The sequence below is a fragment of the Rhipicephalus sanguineus genome, chromosome 10, assembly GCF_013339695.2.
Source record: "Rhipicephalus sanguineus isolate Rsan-2018 chromosome 10, BIME_Rsan_1.4, whole genome shotgun sequence".
Lineage (NCBI taxonomy): Eukaryota > Metazoa > Arthropoda > Arachnida > Ixodida > Ixodidae > Rhipicephalus > Rhipicephalus sanguineus.
The window spans coordinates 76541211-76557759 of record NC_051185.1 but is presented as its reverse complement, the minus strand read 5'-3'; positions in this window follow the sequence as shown (position 1 = coordinate 76557759).

Here is a 16549-nt window from a genome sequence, read left to right as displayed (position 1 = left end):
GCGTGGTTTTAGTTATGGCGCTTGACTGGTGACCCGTAGGTTGCGGGATGGAATCCCGGCCGCAGCGGCCACATTTCGATGGAGGTGAAATGACAGAGGCCCACGTACTTAGATTTAGGTGTACGTTGAAGTACAACAGATGGTCAAAATTTCGGGAGCTTACCACTATATACGGCGCCTCTCATAATCATATCGGGGTTCTTGGGACGTAAATTCTCACAAATAATAATTATTAGGAAAAAAGAAGGATCTGATCTGCAGACAAACACGCATAATATATTCCATGATACATTTTAAATCACAAAAATAGCGAAAGCAAAAATCAAAGGCAGATAAGAACCAACCAAGTGCAGTAAAGAATGTTTGCGAAGAAAAATGCAGGATTCATGCACACGTGAACCAAAGCATTTTAAGCATGTAGCCGATATCAGTCTGTGCATTTATTACGCAAGGTTAACACCGGCAGAATTTATCCTTGCATGTGCATTCGAAATACCGGCGGGAAACTTACGCTGCAAGTGCATAATGTGTTCTTCGGATGCCGCTTGTAAGGTTTGATTTTTACTGTCCAAAGAAACCGCGTATCTTCTAAAACAATACAGGTCCCAGCGTTTCAGGAATGATTGGTGCACTGCGGCACGCAACACCCGGTCATGGTGACGGTAGCGATTGCATAAAACTGGAGGGAAACGAGCACCGACCTAAAAACAGGGCGCGCGCCACGCACAAGTGACATGGCGCGGGGTTCAAAATGGCGGCCACGCTGCCGCCAAGGCCGAGGAGGCGGCATCTGCCCTTTCAAAAGCTGACACCACTCTAAGCGGGGGCGCGCGCATCGAGGCACTCTACACAAAGCTTCGATAAACTTGCTTCCCTCCAGGGCGATTGCTCCGTTCCGTCTCGTGTGTCTACTCGGCGAGGCGCGCATGAACACGGACCATAATGGCGCCAATTACCATCTCGTTCATTCGCGCCGCAGGTCGCGCATTGAGGACGACCGCTTCCCTTGCCCACAAGGCGAGTGCGCGCGCGCACCAAAACTGGCGCCACCTTCACCCGCAACAACGTGACGTCACGTTTTGTTGCTAAACAGCATCTAAGGACGTATACATGCGCGAGCGTATGCGCTGAAAAAAACGTGTGTACAAAATGGATAACGAAATGGGATACGCTGCATCTGAGTGAAGGCAGTTTGTTCTCACGAAGCTATCGCTCTATTCGCAATGCCCCACGAACTATAGGTGGCGCGCCGTGCTTTTCAATATGGCGCCAGGAGGAGGGTCAACCCGTTTGTTAGCATAGGAACAGATAGGCCGTGCGGACGTACGGACCGTGCCACTTTCACCCTTATGAAGTCATGAGCTGCGCTGGAATGGATATGAGACTAAAATACTTTCCCAAACCATGGAAAATGCTAAGTACTCGCCACCTAATTATTTGCTGCGAAGCGAAAGGTTATATTTCCGCTCCGTTACCGTGCATAACGATGCTTTGCGAAATCCTGTGCGTGCTACATAAACCTGTATGAACTAGAATTGACGTATGAGCTGAACGGCACTCCGAGGTAGTACGTACCGAGCCTGCCTGACGGATTTGCCGCAGTAGTAGGCCGCCAGCGAGTAGCGCCATCGCTGCTGCGCGTGATGATGGCTTGCAAACATAAGTTTTCAGTGATATTACCCCGTCGTCATTACTTGCGCAGTCGAAAACGCGGAGTTACGTCTTCAACCGAACACAAGCATTTAACATGCCATTCAGTAGTGCTGGTGTCACAGCCATGCTGAGACTCCAGCCGTGTGTACTTCACTCGCATGTTGCAGGTTCGATCAGCACGATCGAAACCATTCCCGGGATTTGGGGACATTTGGCGCGGCGCCATCTCTTGGCGGTAGCAAGGGCGTCCTGCCGTAACTGAATGGGAAACGAGCGAAAAAAATCATATCTTTTGAAAAAAGCAAGCTATCAAAAACGACTCGGGGTTCCATACAGTAGAGACCTACTGGAACGTTTCGGTAAAATTACACTATCGCACTACAAAGCGTGTGGCTTCCCAGGACAATTGAACACCGCCCATTAGAAACACATGGGGACCCATTGTAAAATTTTAAACACTTCGGGAAGTCACGCGGTTTGTGGTGCGACACTGTAATTTTAACAGAATCCTCAAATAAGTCTCTACTGTACAGAACCGGGAGTCGTTTTTCACAACTTACTTTTTTCCGCAGATATAATTTTTTTCGCCTATTTCCCATTCAATTACGGCAGGCCACCGCAGTAACCGACGAGAGATGGCGGTACGTGCATATGTCCCCAAATCCTGGTCATGATGAATATCGAAAAGAATAAACACGTATGCTTTTCGCAACGTCGAAGAAGTTCGCCGAGAGGCGTGGATTGTGGCCGTGACTGCACGTTCCATCGCTCTAACCATTTCGCTTCTCTGGTCGAGCTCGAGCGTGTTGGCGGCATGCGGCGCTCCATAATATCCACAATAATTGTGATACATGCAATGCACAAGAGGAGCTATGCTTTTATTTTTGATCTCGCTCAAGGATATTATACATTAAAATACAATCAAAGTGACTTACGAGCGTGAAAGAACATTAACGCACGAGGGGACGTGAAGTGCAACTCGCTCCTCGTGAGTTAGCAGCTGGTGGTTCATCGTCGCTGTCACTCTCGGTGCTTTCACAGTCTTCTACGTCCAGTGAAAAATCCTCGTCGTCAAGATGGTTTCTTTCAACATCACTGCTGAAAGCAATCTGAAGAATTTCCTCCGCCGAACGACTTCGACCACTCCGCGTCACCACGTTTACAATTAGACAGACGTCGGAGAACCCGGGAGAACGTTTTGCTCTCAGACCGGTCAACAAGCAAATCGCTTGCAGTGTGCTGCCACCTATCAACAAACGTACAAAAACAAGCGGCGCAGCGGTGGCAATGAAACCCAACACACTGGCGAAGGACGGCGTGGATGGAAAGCGTTCGCTCCACGAAAGGCGTCGAGCAGACGCGTCCTCGAATGATTGAAACGTTGCTCGCACGATTCGTAACAGCGCTTTGCTGACAAAGGATTGAGGCCCTATTTTATGTATCGCCAACTTGAGATCGCTCAGTTATACATGAGCACATCGCGAGCCCGCGCGACCTCCCTCCCGCGTGCAGTGTTATGGGACTCATGCACTACAAGAAACACTGACCAATTATATATGCAATTAAAACAGGGTGAGCTTCAACTGAATATGTCAGACGATAACATTTAACTTACCTACGTGGCTACAGAAAGCCTCGCGAAGCTGCTAGTATGTGTACACTGTGGGCTAGCGTTGAAAGCGCGAGTTGTCACGTATTTTCACGAAAACTTCGCGTCTCGCAAGAACGAATCAGATTTCTCGTGTCACGGAGGGCCCGGTTTGTTCACTGATGCAGGGAACATGCAAAGTCGTAGTGTTCCTTTCTTTTTAACGCGTTAACACTGAGGCTAGCACAGCCGAACAAGGGAGCGACTGCATAGTGCCACCATTTTGTCGTCTACCAACCCTCCTCGAGAGGACGCTCCTGAATTCCGCTCGGTGGCGCGACAGTCTATGGGCATTGCGAATATATGCTGCGGGAAGCTGTATTGCAGCACGCAACCAGGCCTGCCAGGCCGCAAGGCGCAGTGGCCCTTACACCATGAATTACAGACTTTGGGCATCGACAGAAGATGACCTAAGAGTGCTCGGCTTCAGTGGAAACGTCAATCACTATAGACACCCGGGGCCAAATTCTCAGAGCTTCGTAATTGTTCGCAAGGCAAACGTTTAACCAACACGTGCGGAATAACACAAAGCACTGTGAATCCAGCCCCTGCTTTCGATCTGCTCTGGAACATGGCCGATCAGTGTAAACTTTACATTTACAGCGAAAGCTGTTATGAGATCCTAACAGCCAATTTTGGTGGCCAAGTTGTCCGCCGCCGCCGCCAGTGTCAGTAACAGCTATCGCGCACAATTAGAAAAAAAAACACCAGGGTTTTAGCAGGCACTCTGAATGGCAGTCTATAGTATTCTGCCACTGTGCTACGCCGGTGCTTCATTAATAATAATAATATCTGGGGTTTAACATCCCAAAACCACGATATGACTGTGAGAGACGCCGTAGTGAAGGGCTCCGGAAATTTCTACCACCTGGGGTTCTTTAACATGCACCTAAATCTAAGCCGCTGCTTAACTCCTTCGCATAAAGACTCTATAAAGACGTCATTTCGGGCAGGGAACCACGCTAGCAGATGTAATAGAGTGTGGTAGAAGAGTAAAATAACAACCAGGCGTCACAAAATGCGAATAGCGTAGCGAGTGGGTGGTTTAAGGCTTCCCACCCATTACAAATGGATCAGCCATATCTCTTCATAGTCACCAGCCGCAGCTTTGTTGATACAAAGTGCACACAATGCCTCAGAGACGAGTAGTGGCTACTTCGCTTCTCCGCGGGATTATGAAGAATGGCATAGCGGGTACATCCCTACTTCGCAAAACTATGGTGAGGTATGGCGTAATGGGTACTTTGCAACTGTATACCTACAGTAGTGGCCCAAAAAGAGGTTATAACGGGTTCTAGAAAGGCCACTCCTCCAGATTTCGCTGTGGCTGTGTTGCGTTTTCCGCGCATGCCTGCCGGTTTTTTTTTTTCCTTTTGTGTTTTAAGAAATGCTTGGACTGAAGCCAGAGCTATGACCAGGCCCGTAGCTAGGAATTTTTTTCGGGGGGGGGGGGGGGCCACTTGGTGAAAGCCTTGAAAAAGACCTATCTTTAATGTCCTTTTCGGTAAAATACCCCCCTCCATCAGAATTTCGGAGGAGGGAAGCGGGCCACTTGCCCCCCCCCCCCCCCCCCCGGCTCGGGCCTGGCCATAACCCAGGGATCTCAAACGCCCGCTGACCTTTCGATTGCGGTTCGCGGCTTCATACAGAATGAAGTTGTGTGCCTTTGCTAAATAGTACACGCCTTATATACAAGCTACAGAAACAAGAAGCTATACAAATAATACAAGCTACAGAAACGGGGCTGGTCTCAAGCAATTTTTTTTTTTTGTTCTTGTGAAGCACCACATGCGGTCACTATGAGTTGAAACGTCACCGTGGAACGAAAACTCTTGAATCGGCGTCCAGATTCTAGTCATTGTGGAAATCAGTATTGGTGCGTTTTGCGAAACTTGACGTTAAATCCCCTTCAGAAATGATCATATGTGGGATATGGGAAAAGCGGTCTTTCAAATGGCTATACGTTAGGTGAAATTTGTTCCAACCCTTGTTTTTGTTCCCCGGCCCTTGTGGTACTATATTTCGTCAATGCGGTCCGCTAGCTGAGGTGAGCTTGAGACCCCTGCTATAACCGGAAGAACCGCAACCTTCGACTACCGGACAAGAAGCTTGCAGAGTTCTGAAATTCACTGCGTGACAGTGGCCTGTGCAACGCTGTCAAAATGTTTCACAGTGGCAGTTTCACAGTGACGTGTCAACACAGTCTGACGTATAGGTCTAATTGACAACAACCCGTGACGTACCGGAAGCAGCTCTGTCGTTGGCTGCCAGTTGCATGTGTTGCACGTAAGCAACGATTGGTAAAAATTGTTGGGGTTTAATGTCCCAGAAACACGATATGATTACGAGGGACGCCGTGGTGGAGGGTTCCGGAAATTTCGACCACCCGGGGTCCCTTTAACGTGCACCTAAATCTAAGTACACGGGCCTCTAGCATTTTCGCCTCCATCGAAAATGCGGCCACCGCGGCCCGGGATTCGATCCCGAGACCTTCGGGTCAGCAGTCGAGCACCGTAAGTACTAGACCAACAAGGCGGGTAAACAACAATTAGTGAATTGTCGTCAGCGACTCCGACAGTGGTTTCGGCTGCTGTGCTGACTCATCATGGTAATCTCCATTGCGTTGAGGCTGGCTTACAGATCCTGGGCAACGAAAACTTTATAATCAAACTCAGATATTTCATACGTGTTTCCTGTCTCCGGCGTGTGGAAACCGTTTACAATGCATGCCAAGGAAACAAAAAAAATGTCCCTTTTGCGATGCCTTGAAATCGTGCCAGCATTCCTTTAAGGGCTTATGCTGGCGAGCTATTGAGAAGAAATTCAGGTACGGAGGAATTCAAAAACGCACGTTGGGGGAATACGGGCCACCACCGTCGATTACGTATAGCGCTAAAAGAATCCCTTGCAAAGTAGTGACGCCTGTTACCGCGCGATAACAACGAGGCGCACTGTGATACCCTGCGACGTCCTTCCATATCCGTTCCGCCCATCCATCCTCTCCATACGAGACGCGGATAGCCGCCCGTAGTCGCTCGGGTATAATGCGTTTCTCAAGCGATGCCCTCTCTAGCACCTCGAAACCCCATTAGCCGAACTGCCAGTCGGCAAAGAAAGAAGCAACAAAAAAAAAAAGACTGCGAAAACAACTACACTATACTCCAGAGAAAAGCAAGAATCCAGCCATCTTGAGCGACGGTACGGCGATGCGAAAAGCGCATACGGACTCTCAGCCAGGCTCTTAGCACCCGCCCTTGCTTCAAATGAGGCCCGGCACTTCTTCTTCTTCTTCTTCCAACAAAGGTGCGCGGCCCCCACTCGAAAACCCAAGCGCAGCAAAAGGAAAAATACAGGCGAAAGAAAATAAGGTGCGGGCGCAAGCGAGACGCCTTGCTGACCCAGATACGAGACGGCGGCGAGATGAGGCTGGGATCGTTCTCCTCGAGCACGCGACGTATCCGAGCGCCTCCTCCGTGGATGTAGCGGAGGCGACGAGCGCCGCTGCTGCTACAGTGTGTAGACTGGACGACGCTCCCACGACCTTCGGGTTCTGCCAAGCGAGAGCCCACCGATGACCTCCCTCTTTTTATACGTTGTTCGTTTCGTAGGCATAATCCGCGTTCGCTCTTTCCCAAGCTTTCTCCATCGGAAACCAAAAGCCCTCATCCCCTGGCGAGTCATGGGGAAACGAAAAATAAAACTGAAAGCCATGCGGCTTCGGCGGATGGAACATATGCTAGCTACACGAGAAAAAGACCGCCTCGCCGGACGAAGAACACGCAACAAGCGAAAGGTGCCGCGGCAGACGATCTGCACGTCCAGAGTGGAGAGGTCTCCTCGCGCGGCGGTAATCGTCCGCGCTTGGTTGAACACGGCTGAATTGGCGGGCACGTACGGCTACGGTAGGCTCTAGCACGACGTGAGCGAGAATAGCTTGATGCCTGAAACATGGCAACGATGACGTGTGTTCGGAATTCAAATTTCAATTCGGAGAGTAGGACGTCATACCGGCCGAACAGTCACCCCTGAGGAAGGGGCCGAAGCGGTCCCGAAACGTCGAGTAAGTTTATAGTTTTTAAAGTTTAACTTTAGCAACTTTGGACTATAAGTGGCTGGAGAGTTTACCATTCTTCGTATGAATTTTCACCCAGCCAGACAGATCTCTGTCGAATATGTTCACATTTAAATCGTCATATATACATTTCAATGAAAGGGAAGGGTCCTTAGCTAGAATTATTCGCTAGTGGCAGCCACTGCTGTCGCTGCACATATCATTAGCGAAGTCACTGATAAAGCCAATGATAAGGTCAATGATAACGCTAATGATAAAGTCAAGGATAAAGTCGGTGGCTAAAGGCACCGACAACGGGCCAGAACGTGTGATTAGATCCTGGTAGAAATGAAAAGACTGTGAATTATAGTGACAGATTCCAGCATCCTTTTCGCGTTGTGAGTAGGATTTATATTTTTAAATCGTGTTTAAAAGTAACAAAAAAAAACGGTATATCGCGCAGCCTAGCGGAAGATCCTTGAAGCTGGATTATGGAGTCGATCACTGTGCTGTACATAGTCACGTAGCCTGATGCTGTCACGCGTGCCATAATTAGTCCTGAAAATTAGAGAATGTATATTATTATCAACGCTCTATTTTGTGCTGCTTACGAGGTAAAAGGATTTGCACGGCGAGAAGCAGCGCTGCCTTCGCAGTAGCCAGTGGAACATGTCAAGCCGCAGCGCATGCGTTCGGAGTGTACGCGTGCGCAGCAAACCGCCGCGCTCGAACACGAACCGCTCTCGCGCTCACTGTTTGCAGCATGTGCTCTCACTTGTGTATTCGACTTCATATTCGCCGCAGATAGAAAAATTGTGATTACAAACCTTTCACAGCGTTTTCCAAGCTACAATTCCGGTAAGCCTTTACCGGTAAGCTTTCCGTTGCACTAGAGAAAATAGGCAACATAAAAATTGTGACAATGGCAAAGAGACCTCATCGAAGGAAAAGCTTTGTAATTTCGGCCCCAGATTCTTTCAACTCTCTCACCCCGTGTTTAGAGCAAGCATGCATAATGTTGAGCCCAGTTATCCCCTGCTGGCGCAGCCGGCACAGGGTCTGCGGGTTTTGTTACGTCACAGCTGGCGACGAGTGAACACCGGCGGGAAGAATACGATGAGAACAGGCCGGACGCTATCGCGGTTGTTCGTGAGACATTGATTTCCCTTACATTTAAAAAGTATACGAATCTGCGAATCACCAGATCTTTTACTCGGTGGTTCGGGCAAACGGAAAGTGGATGCAGATAGCGTCCTCCGCACAATGCAGACATAGAAAGCGGACGAAAACGGACGAATTCTAATGGCTGTCAAACTTAGGAAAAAGAGCCAGAAGTCATCCCACATATGTGTTAATCAGCAACACTGACGGAGGTATAAATTGGTAGCAGTACCAGTATGACCTTCAATGAAATGACGAAACCAGGAACGGCGACGTCGTGATACACTCCCCGCTAAAAGTAAGTTCATTCGCAACAATCAAAACCAAAGGCAATGTGATCTCAATTCATCTCTCCTATTATAGAGGCTTAATTGATGCGCTCTCGCTGTCTGGCTCATCACTGACTTGCTAAAAAGTCCATTCTTGTCATGCTGACAGTGGTTCATATGGATGGTTGACTGCAATGTCCTGCTGCGTCATGCCCCATGAAGTGTCTGGCCAAACACTATATTGTACTGTTCGACCGGCAACTTCTCACATTCACGCGACTTATCGCCACATAACTTCTCTTGCTTCGCCTTGGGAAGCTGCGGCTCAAAGTTAGTCGCCAAGAGTATATCCCAGAAATCCTAAGTGCTAATACATCCTGGAAGTGCCTTTCTTTGTTTGGTAGCACGACCTCCGATAAAACATCGAGCCGCTGCATGGGCTGAACTCACAGAGCATTGTCATAGGCATAGGCATATTGGCGTAAGCGTGCCACAGGGAGCGAAAGGAGGGAGGGGGGGCGGCATTGGTGTGCATACAGGGGGAGTAGGCATAGGAATATTGGCATAGGCATGCACAAGGGGAGGTAGGAGGAGGCCGTCCACCCGCCCCTCCTACCTAATCCTTTAAGTGGGGCGCCAAATCTGCCCAATGTCGGACCTGTCCCGTCATTCTTTAAAGTGCAAGGCTATGGTAATGCAGGTTTGGGGGAGGGGGGGGGGGGGGAGGCTGCAATGAAACATGCCCCACCCACCCCCCTAATGGAGAACCCTGCGGACGCCTATGTCTATTGGTATCCTATGGCATTGTTCTTCGGCAAGGCGTGAAGTCATACGGCTTGTAAGCTGAATAAGGTATCAGTTTCTGGGAGCTCAGTTCAGGAACTTCATCGACAAAGGTCGCACACATGTTTGCATGGCATGTCATTCGCTCCTGAGTCGGTGCCCAGAGCAACTTAGAGACCATTAAAAAGCAGACTTATTTAATTTCCTCCGCAGCTCCTTTCAGGACAGCCGTATCACGTCGCATTAATGTCCAGCTGTCAGCGCACTTTCGTCAGACAAAACTACTGTGGCACTTACATCCTCGATACGTGTCCCGTCGCAGACGTCAGCAAGATTCTAGTTTGCTGCTCTCCTCAAAGCTGTAAGGTATACATGTCTTGGTGCTTCAAAAGTTTTGTGAGAAGTGCCACGCTATCTGCGCGCTGAGAGTATACTGTGTGTTTGTATGTTTGTCTGTCTCTTTATGCGGAGTTTCGCACGTAAGTATCGTTGTAAGTATTAAGATTAGGATTAAGGTTAGGATTAGGATTAGGATTAAGTATTAGGATCGCGTTTCTTCTACTGATGCTAACATCGAGGTCAACTGCCCAGAAGTGTCGCGTACGTCTGACAACGCTCTAGTCCGAATAGGTTCGTCGGTACCTCCTGGAGCAGCTAGCACCGAGACCTCTGAGACCAGCGTGTTGCGAACGGATCGTTCTCTCCTCGTGGTCGTGGCTTGCCTCGCCGTGTTAGAGTGGTCTCACCGATGGTTGTACACCAGCGTGTTGTAAACTGAGCCTATCCTCCCCGTGTTCGTAGTTTGCTTCATCGTGCCAGACCATTATTATTGAAGTAAAGGGCTGGTTCTATCTTAGTTGTCCGGGAACATTTATACCGTCAAGGACGTGCAGACATTCTGTCTTGTACGTCTTGTGCTTCCTGCGAGGCACTTGAACACCCCGTAGTGTAGCGTGGAACGTTTTTTTTTTTTTTTTTTTTTTACGCAGCGTACATCGCTAAAAGAATATGAACTGATTGGTCTAAGGCGCGCTGCCGTCGACGGTTGTCTGTTTCCAGAGAATGTGTTTCACGACCAGGCTCATCGTGCACGGCTAACTCTATTTCACGAAGCCTCCCGCTTGGATATCTTTCCTTTTTTTTTCCAGTTCTTGCTTCTATCCGTGTTTCCTGTTATTTGTTTATTTCTTTCCTCCATATTTCCTTTCTTCCTAAAGCTTCGTCTTCTAAATTTTTACTCACTCATCTCGAGGAGTATGCAGGCCTTGTCCCGCACTCGTTGGCAGCCTACTCCTTCCATATAGTTATTTCATCATTTTTGCATGCGTTTATATGTAAATTAGGGGTGTGCGAATATCACATTTTTCGAATACGAATCGAATACGAATATCCACCTTCGAATATCGAATCGAATATCGAAGATCAAAGGAAAAAACTCCTCCACAGTAACAAATTTTATTTACATGTAGCTATTGAAAAAAAAAAAAAACATTAACAGCCTGATTGGCAAGACAACATACACTGCTATCTCCAGAACACAATGTCCAGGCTAGCCCAATGCACATCACAACACAAGCAAATATCACGGCACAATGAAAGTAATTACTAGATGTAATCATGAAGAAATATGAGTTGCTCCACATGATCAGCGCAGGCGCTCCCTTTAACAGAGACACCCTCCCCCCCTGCCACTGAAAAGGCACGCTCGCTTGGAACAGAAGGGCTGGTATAGGGAGGTACATGGGGCAAAGCTTTGCCAGACTGGGGGTATCTGAAGGTGCCTACAGGCCGCCACCAGTCACATGGGTCACTGTCTTTCTTTCCAGAAGTGGTCCCGCATAGGTGAACGAGTGGGTTAGTGCTGCCCGGGTTTACGGCCGACTATATTGACCTGCTACGGTTATATGATCGCCCAACAGCGGCACGTCGGAGATGACGAACCAGCAATAAAACATCATATCTTGGGGTGCTCGTCGCAGGCAGATGTCGTGCCTCCGTGTACTTAGCGACGTGCATCGCTCCTCTCGGCACGTTTTTAGCCTATACGAACGCAGCCAGAATGTGGCAAGACGAGTAGTTTTATGCATGATATCGAATCCGCATATTCGATTTTCGAATATTCGAGTTATCGAATATTCAAAACTTTCGAATAGACAATTTTCGAATCGATACGAATATCGCGAATGTAATATTCGGCGAATATTCGAAACTTTCGAATATTCGCACACCCCTAATGTAAATGTTTTCATATCACATAGTGATCGACTTTGACAGTTGTCGGATGGGCTGCCCCAGTGGCATTTAATGCGACGTATACGAATAGTTGAACTATTCGTAAGTCGCATATTACGCATGGACGATAGTTCGCCGAACCCTCGACTGAATATAGTTGAACTAGCAACTGTCGGCGTGCGCAACGTTCTCCATTAGGGGTGGGGGGAGCGAAGTCTCACCGCCCCCCCCCCCTGTTGTCGAGTCCGCTAGAAAACGAGCTTTGCAATGAATGTAAAAATGAAAACAAAACGATGACACGTGCTTCTCCCAACGGCCTGCCTATGGTCCCCAGCATTCCAAGGTGACAACCACACATTTCTTGGAATGCAACATCAGGGGTCTTCGGCCGACATTTTCGTCCAAAACCTGCGTGGACGTAATCCGATGACGGGAAATGTCAGACTGAGTTAATGTAGGTGACAGGATTCCCTCAGATGACTAGGGAAGCCTGATGAGTTAATGTAGGGGACATCCCTCAGATGACTAGTGGGGGGGGGGGGGTGCCCCCCTTCTGCCCCCTCCTTGTGCGCAGCGCCGCACTCCTATGCTCGCAACCAGAGTACACATGGCTCCACAGCAAAGTCAAGTGTTGGACCTCTTTCACACCAGCTTATAGATCAAGGGCCTCAAACACGCTAGTTTTGTGACGGCTTGTTAAATAGTACTCGCATTACTTGCCTCGCATATTGCAATTCACAGCGTTTTAAGATACCGAGAAGGGACTGGTCTCGAGCATTTTTTTCGTCAGGCACCCCACGCGGTCGCTACGAGTTGCAAGATCACCGTGGAACAAAAGCACTATATTTTAGAATCTGCATCCAGATTTTAGTCATTGTGGAAGTCAGTATCGATATGTTCATCGAGACCTGTCTTCAAATCGCCTTCCGAAATGACACATATATTATATGGGATATGGGAAAGGCGTTGTTTCAAATGACAACGTTAGGTGGCACTTTGTTCGAAACCTCCCCCCCCCCCCCTCCCCCCACGCTTTCACCATCTTTACTGTCCCGGCCCTTGTGGGACTGAACTTCGTGAATGCGGCCCGCTATAGCTGACGTGAGATTGAGACCCCTGTAATAGATGTATTCAGGTGGCCACGACTCAAGTGATACGATGTTACGTTGCTGGAATTCCACTAAGGCAAGTGCACCTGGGAAAAGGCTCGAGTGAACATCCGAGGGTTCTCACGCACCGAGATGTATACGCATCCGCGGTCCGCTCATTGCGAGGCATGCATGCTGGCGCCAGCGAGAAGAGACCCGTGACACCATCTATTTTATGTATCACGCATGCGCCGTGTGTTTCGGGTGACCCCGCCGCCGCATGTGTCCGATTTTCCGCTTTCCCTTCTTTCTCATTTTCTTCTTATTATTTTTTTTTTCGCACCGCAAGCGCAAGCTGCAATCGGCATGCGTGCAGAACAAAGAAGCCTGCACAGACCGGCCACGATACGCACGAACTTCTTGTTTTCGGGCAAAAATGGCGCTAGGCCGCTTACATGTCTACGACCGCGGCACGACATTTTCTCGCCGCACAGCGTCAAAACACGGCACCGAGAGAAAGAGAGAGTGAGAGAAAGGATGCATTAAAAGTGAAAGTTCATCAGACTCAAAAGCGAAAAGAGGTAGCGTGCAGGCGTTGTTCCGTTTTCTTCTGCAGCCATGTTTTCTTGCCTGTATTTATTTTTTTCGTCTGCTTGGCGGTTAGTAGCAGACGACGGTATAGGCTTAGGAAAAAAAACCAGACGAATTCGTGCGTAATAAACCGACGCAGGCATGTGTCCGTACGGCATGTCGTCCTTCCTTGTCTAAAAAATCTTCAACGGCATATGCGGTTTTTCCGGCAGGAAGCTTCCAGAAAGCGTCTTTTCTTCCGGCGCGCTGCTTTCCATACATGCAGCTTTCTTCTTTATGGCGCCACGTTTCCGTTACGGCAGCTGCAACCGTACTGCTCGTTGTCGAAACGTGCTGCATACATGGCGGAAGGAAAACTTGGGAAATAGGATGGCTAGGCATCCTACAAACGCAGCACGATTGAAGCGTAAAAGTAATAGTGTAGTCTACACAGTAATGATGACCCGCCGCGGTGGTCTAGCGGTTATGGCGCTTGAGTACTGACCCGATGATCGTGGGTAAGAATCCCGGCCGCGGCGGCCGCATTTGGATGGAGGCGAAATGCCACAGGCCCGTGTGCTTATATTTATAGGTGCACGTTAAAGAACCACATCCACCACGGCGTCTCTCATAATCATACCGCGGTTTTGGGACGTTAAAAACCCCCACAATTATAGAACATATATATATTTCGCGCAAAATGAACATCACGCACTGAAGACGAACAGGACGCCGCGCTTCACTGTGCATGTAAGTCTTCCCTGTGTGGTGCTGACATCGAAGGAACTACAGTGGAACCTCGGTGATACGATCACAGCTCATACGAATTTCGGGGTGGTACGAAATTTTCGTTGGTCCCGGCCAAGGCCCATTGGCCTCAATGTAATGGAGTACGGTTGTTGCGAACCGATTTTCACCTAGCGACGTTTGATACGAACGTTCGATACCACCCAGGTTCGAAGAGGTGCTGTCCGCGCTGTCGCGGAGGACGCGCCACCCCATGCGAGCGCGGGAACGCAAGCGTGGGCATGCACGCCACACCGCCAATCGTCAGAATCACGGTGTAAAGAAAACACTTTTCTTGCGGTCAGCATAAACCTTCAGAGACGCGTCACGGCCTCCGAGTGTGGCGGGTCACAACGCACCTGGTTCATTAATTAAATGCGCGCGTACGGGCCGTATATTTACGAGTACTGGTATGATTGCCGACATCTAGAAACTTAACTGGCAATCAATCAGGATACTTCCTGACGTTGCCGCAGCCCTGACAAACAATAAATGAAAATGTACGCCAGCTTTCTTTTGTCACATGCTAATTTTCCATGCTTTCTGGTGATACGAATTTCGGATGATACGAATATTTTTGGTGGTCCCGTGAGATTCGTATCACCGAGGTTTCACTGTATAAGATTTATTTTATTTGTGTATGTATGTATTTGGCTCCTCAAGAGCACGGCTCTTTAGGAGCCACGCGAAACTGGCTTGGCTAGGCCCAGTGTAGCTAACGCTACAAAAAAGCACAAAGAAAAATTAAGATTCCGAAGCACTCGACCGGGGGATTTCGAACCAGCGACCCCTCGCGCCCCAGCGCGCTGCGTTAGACAACTCAACCACACGGTAAGCATGCGCCGGCGAAATAACGGCGAGATATTTATATACACTATTTACCGCTAGTGGCACGCGGATCTCGGAGGAGCTTGGACTTGTTTTCTATCACGCAATGCTCCTACATTTCCTTTTGATTCAAAAACTGCCCTTGATACGCGCGCGACAAGGTGGCTCCTTTCTTTACCCACTCGTGATGTGGAACGAAACAAACAAAAAAAAAACAAAGAACACAGGGCACAGTCTAAAGCCAAGGGGCGTTAGGCACACCTTGCGTCAGACACACCCGTGTGGCAGGAGACGCAGAGGGGGGTCGCTCCACGTACCGTAGTTTAAAGGAAAAAGAAATATCTAAGAGCGTCTGATTCTCCATTGTCGACACTTGCAGCGCGTTGCTCAAGCACAAAAGACGTAACTGTCACAATTGTTCACGCTTGTCTTGTCTGTACATGTGCGTTCATTTCGGGCACTGGCGTAAATCACGGGGGGTCAGGGGGTCCTGACCCCCGTTGTCTTCACGCGGGGGCGGGGGGGGGACACCTCCTGCTTTCAAACGCCATATATTTGAATTGCTTGTGAGTTAAGCATAGCGCAATAACTTCTTTTGTTAATGCCTGTTTATTTTGTAGTGTGTGTAGGACTGTGATCAGTACCCTTCAGCTGCGTGAGATTACTGAAATCGCAACTGCCGCTTGACCGCTTTCGGAGAAGACTCAATAGAACAATGCAATTACATGAGCTGGGAACCCATGCTCGTTTCTTTTTTAATATTATTTCAAAGCATGATTTTATTTTTATATAAATAAAAATAAAACAAAATGACCGCCATGGCAAGATGTGTGCCCCCCCCCCCTGTGATTTAACTGTATTTACGCCGCTGATTTCAGGCGTCCTTCTTTGTGCTTCAGCGGCGCGCTGCAAGTATCCAGCTGCAAGCCTTACTTTGCATAACATTCCAATTTCTTGTTATCGCACTCATTGCTTCGCCCTTGAGGTGAAACTTTTTATTCTTTGCATTCATATGCGAGTTTTCGTTCATGGATAACGCTAATTTTTAGCTCGCAACCAGCGCCGCCTACATCCACATTCGGGCATCTTGAAACCAGTAGCGTCTTGGGTGGCAGAAGCGGCTTTGGGAAAAGCGGTTCCAATCAAAATAGGCGCGCACTCAAAAATCAGATGGACAGAAAATCAAGGCAGCCTCGCACGGCCAAGCCTGAAGGAAGTGCGGAGCGGGGCTCTTTGTTTCACTTCAGTTTTCTCTTTCTTTCCTCCTTTACTTCTTTTTCTCCTTTCCGGTTTTTCCTGTGTGTTTTTTCTGTACTTATTGCTATTTTTCATCCCATTTTTTCTCTTTTATTTCTCTCTCTTTCTATTTCTAGCTTTTTTTGCCTTTTTTTCTATTTTTATACGTGGTTTTGCCTGCGTTACGCCAAGCGACGACAGCGTACGACAGCCCGGGCCCCTGGAGTGCTCCGCACTTAATATC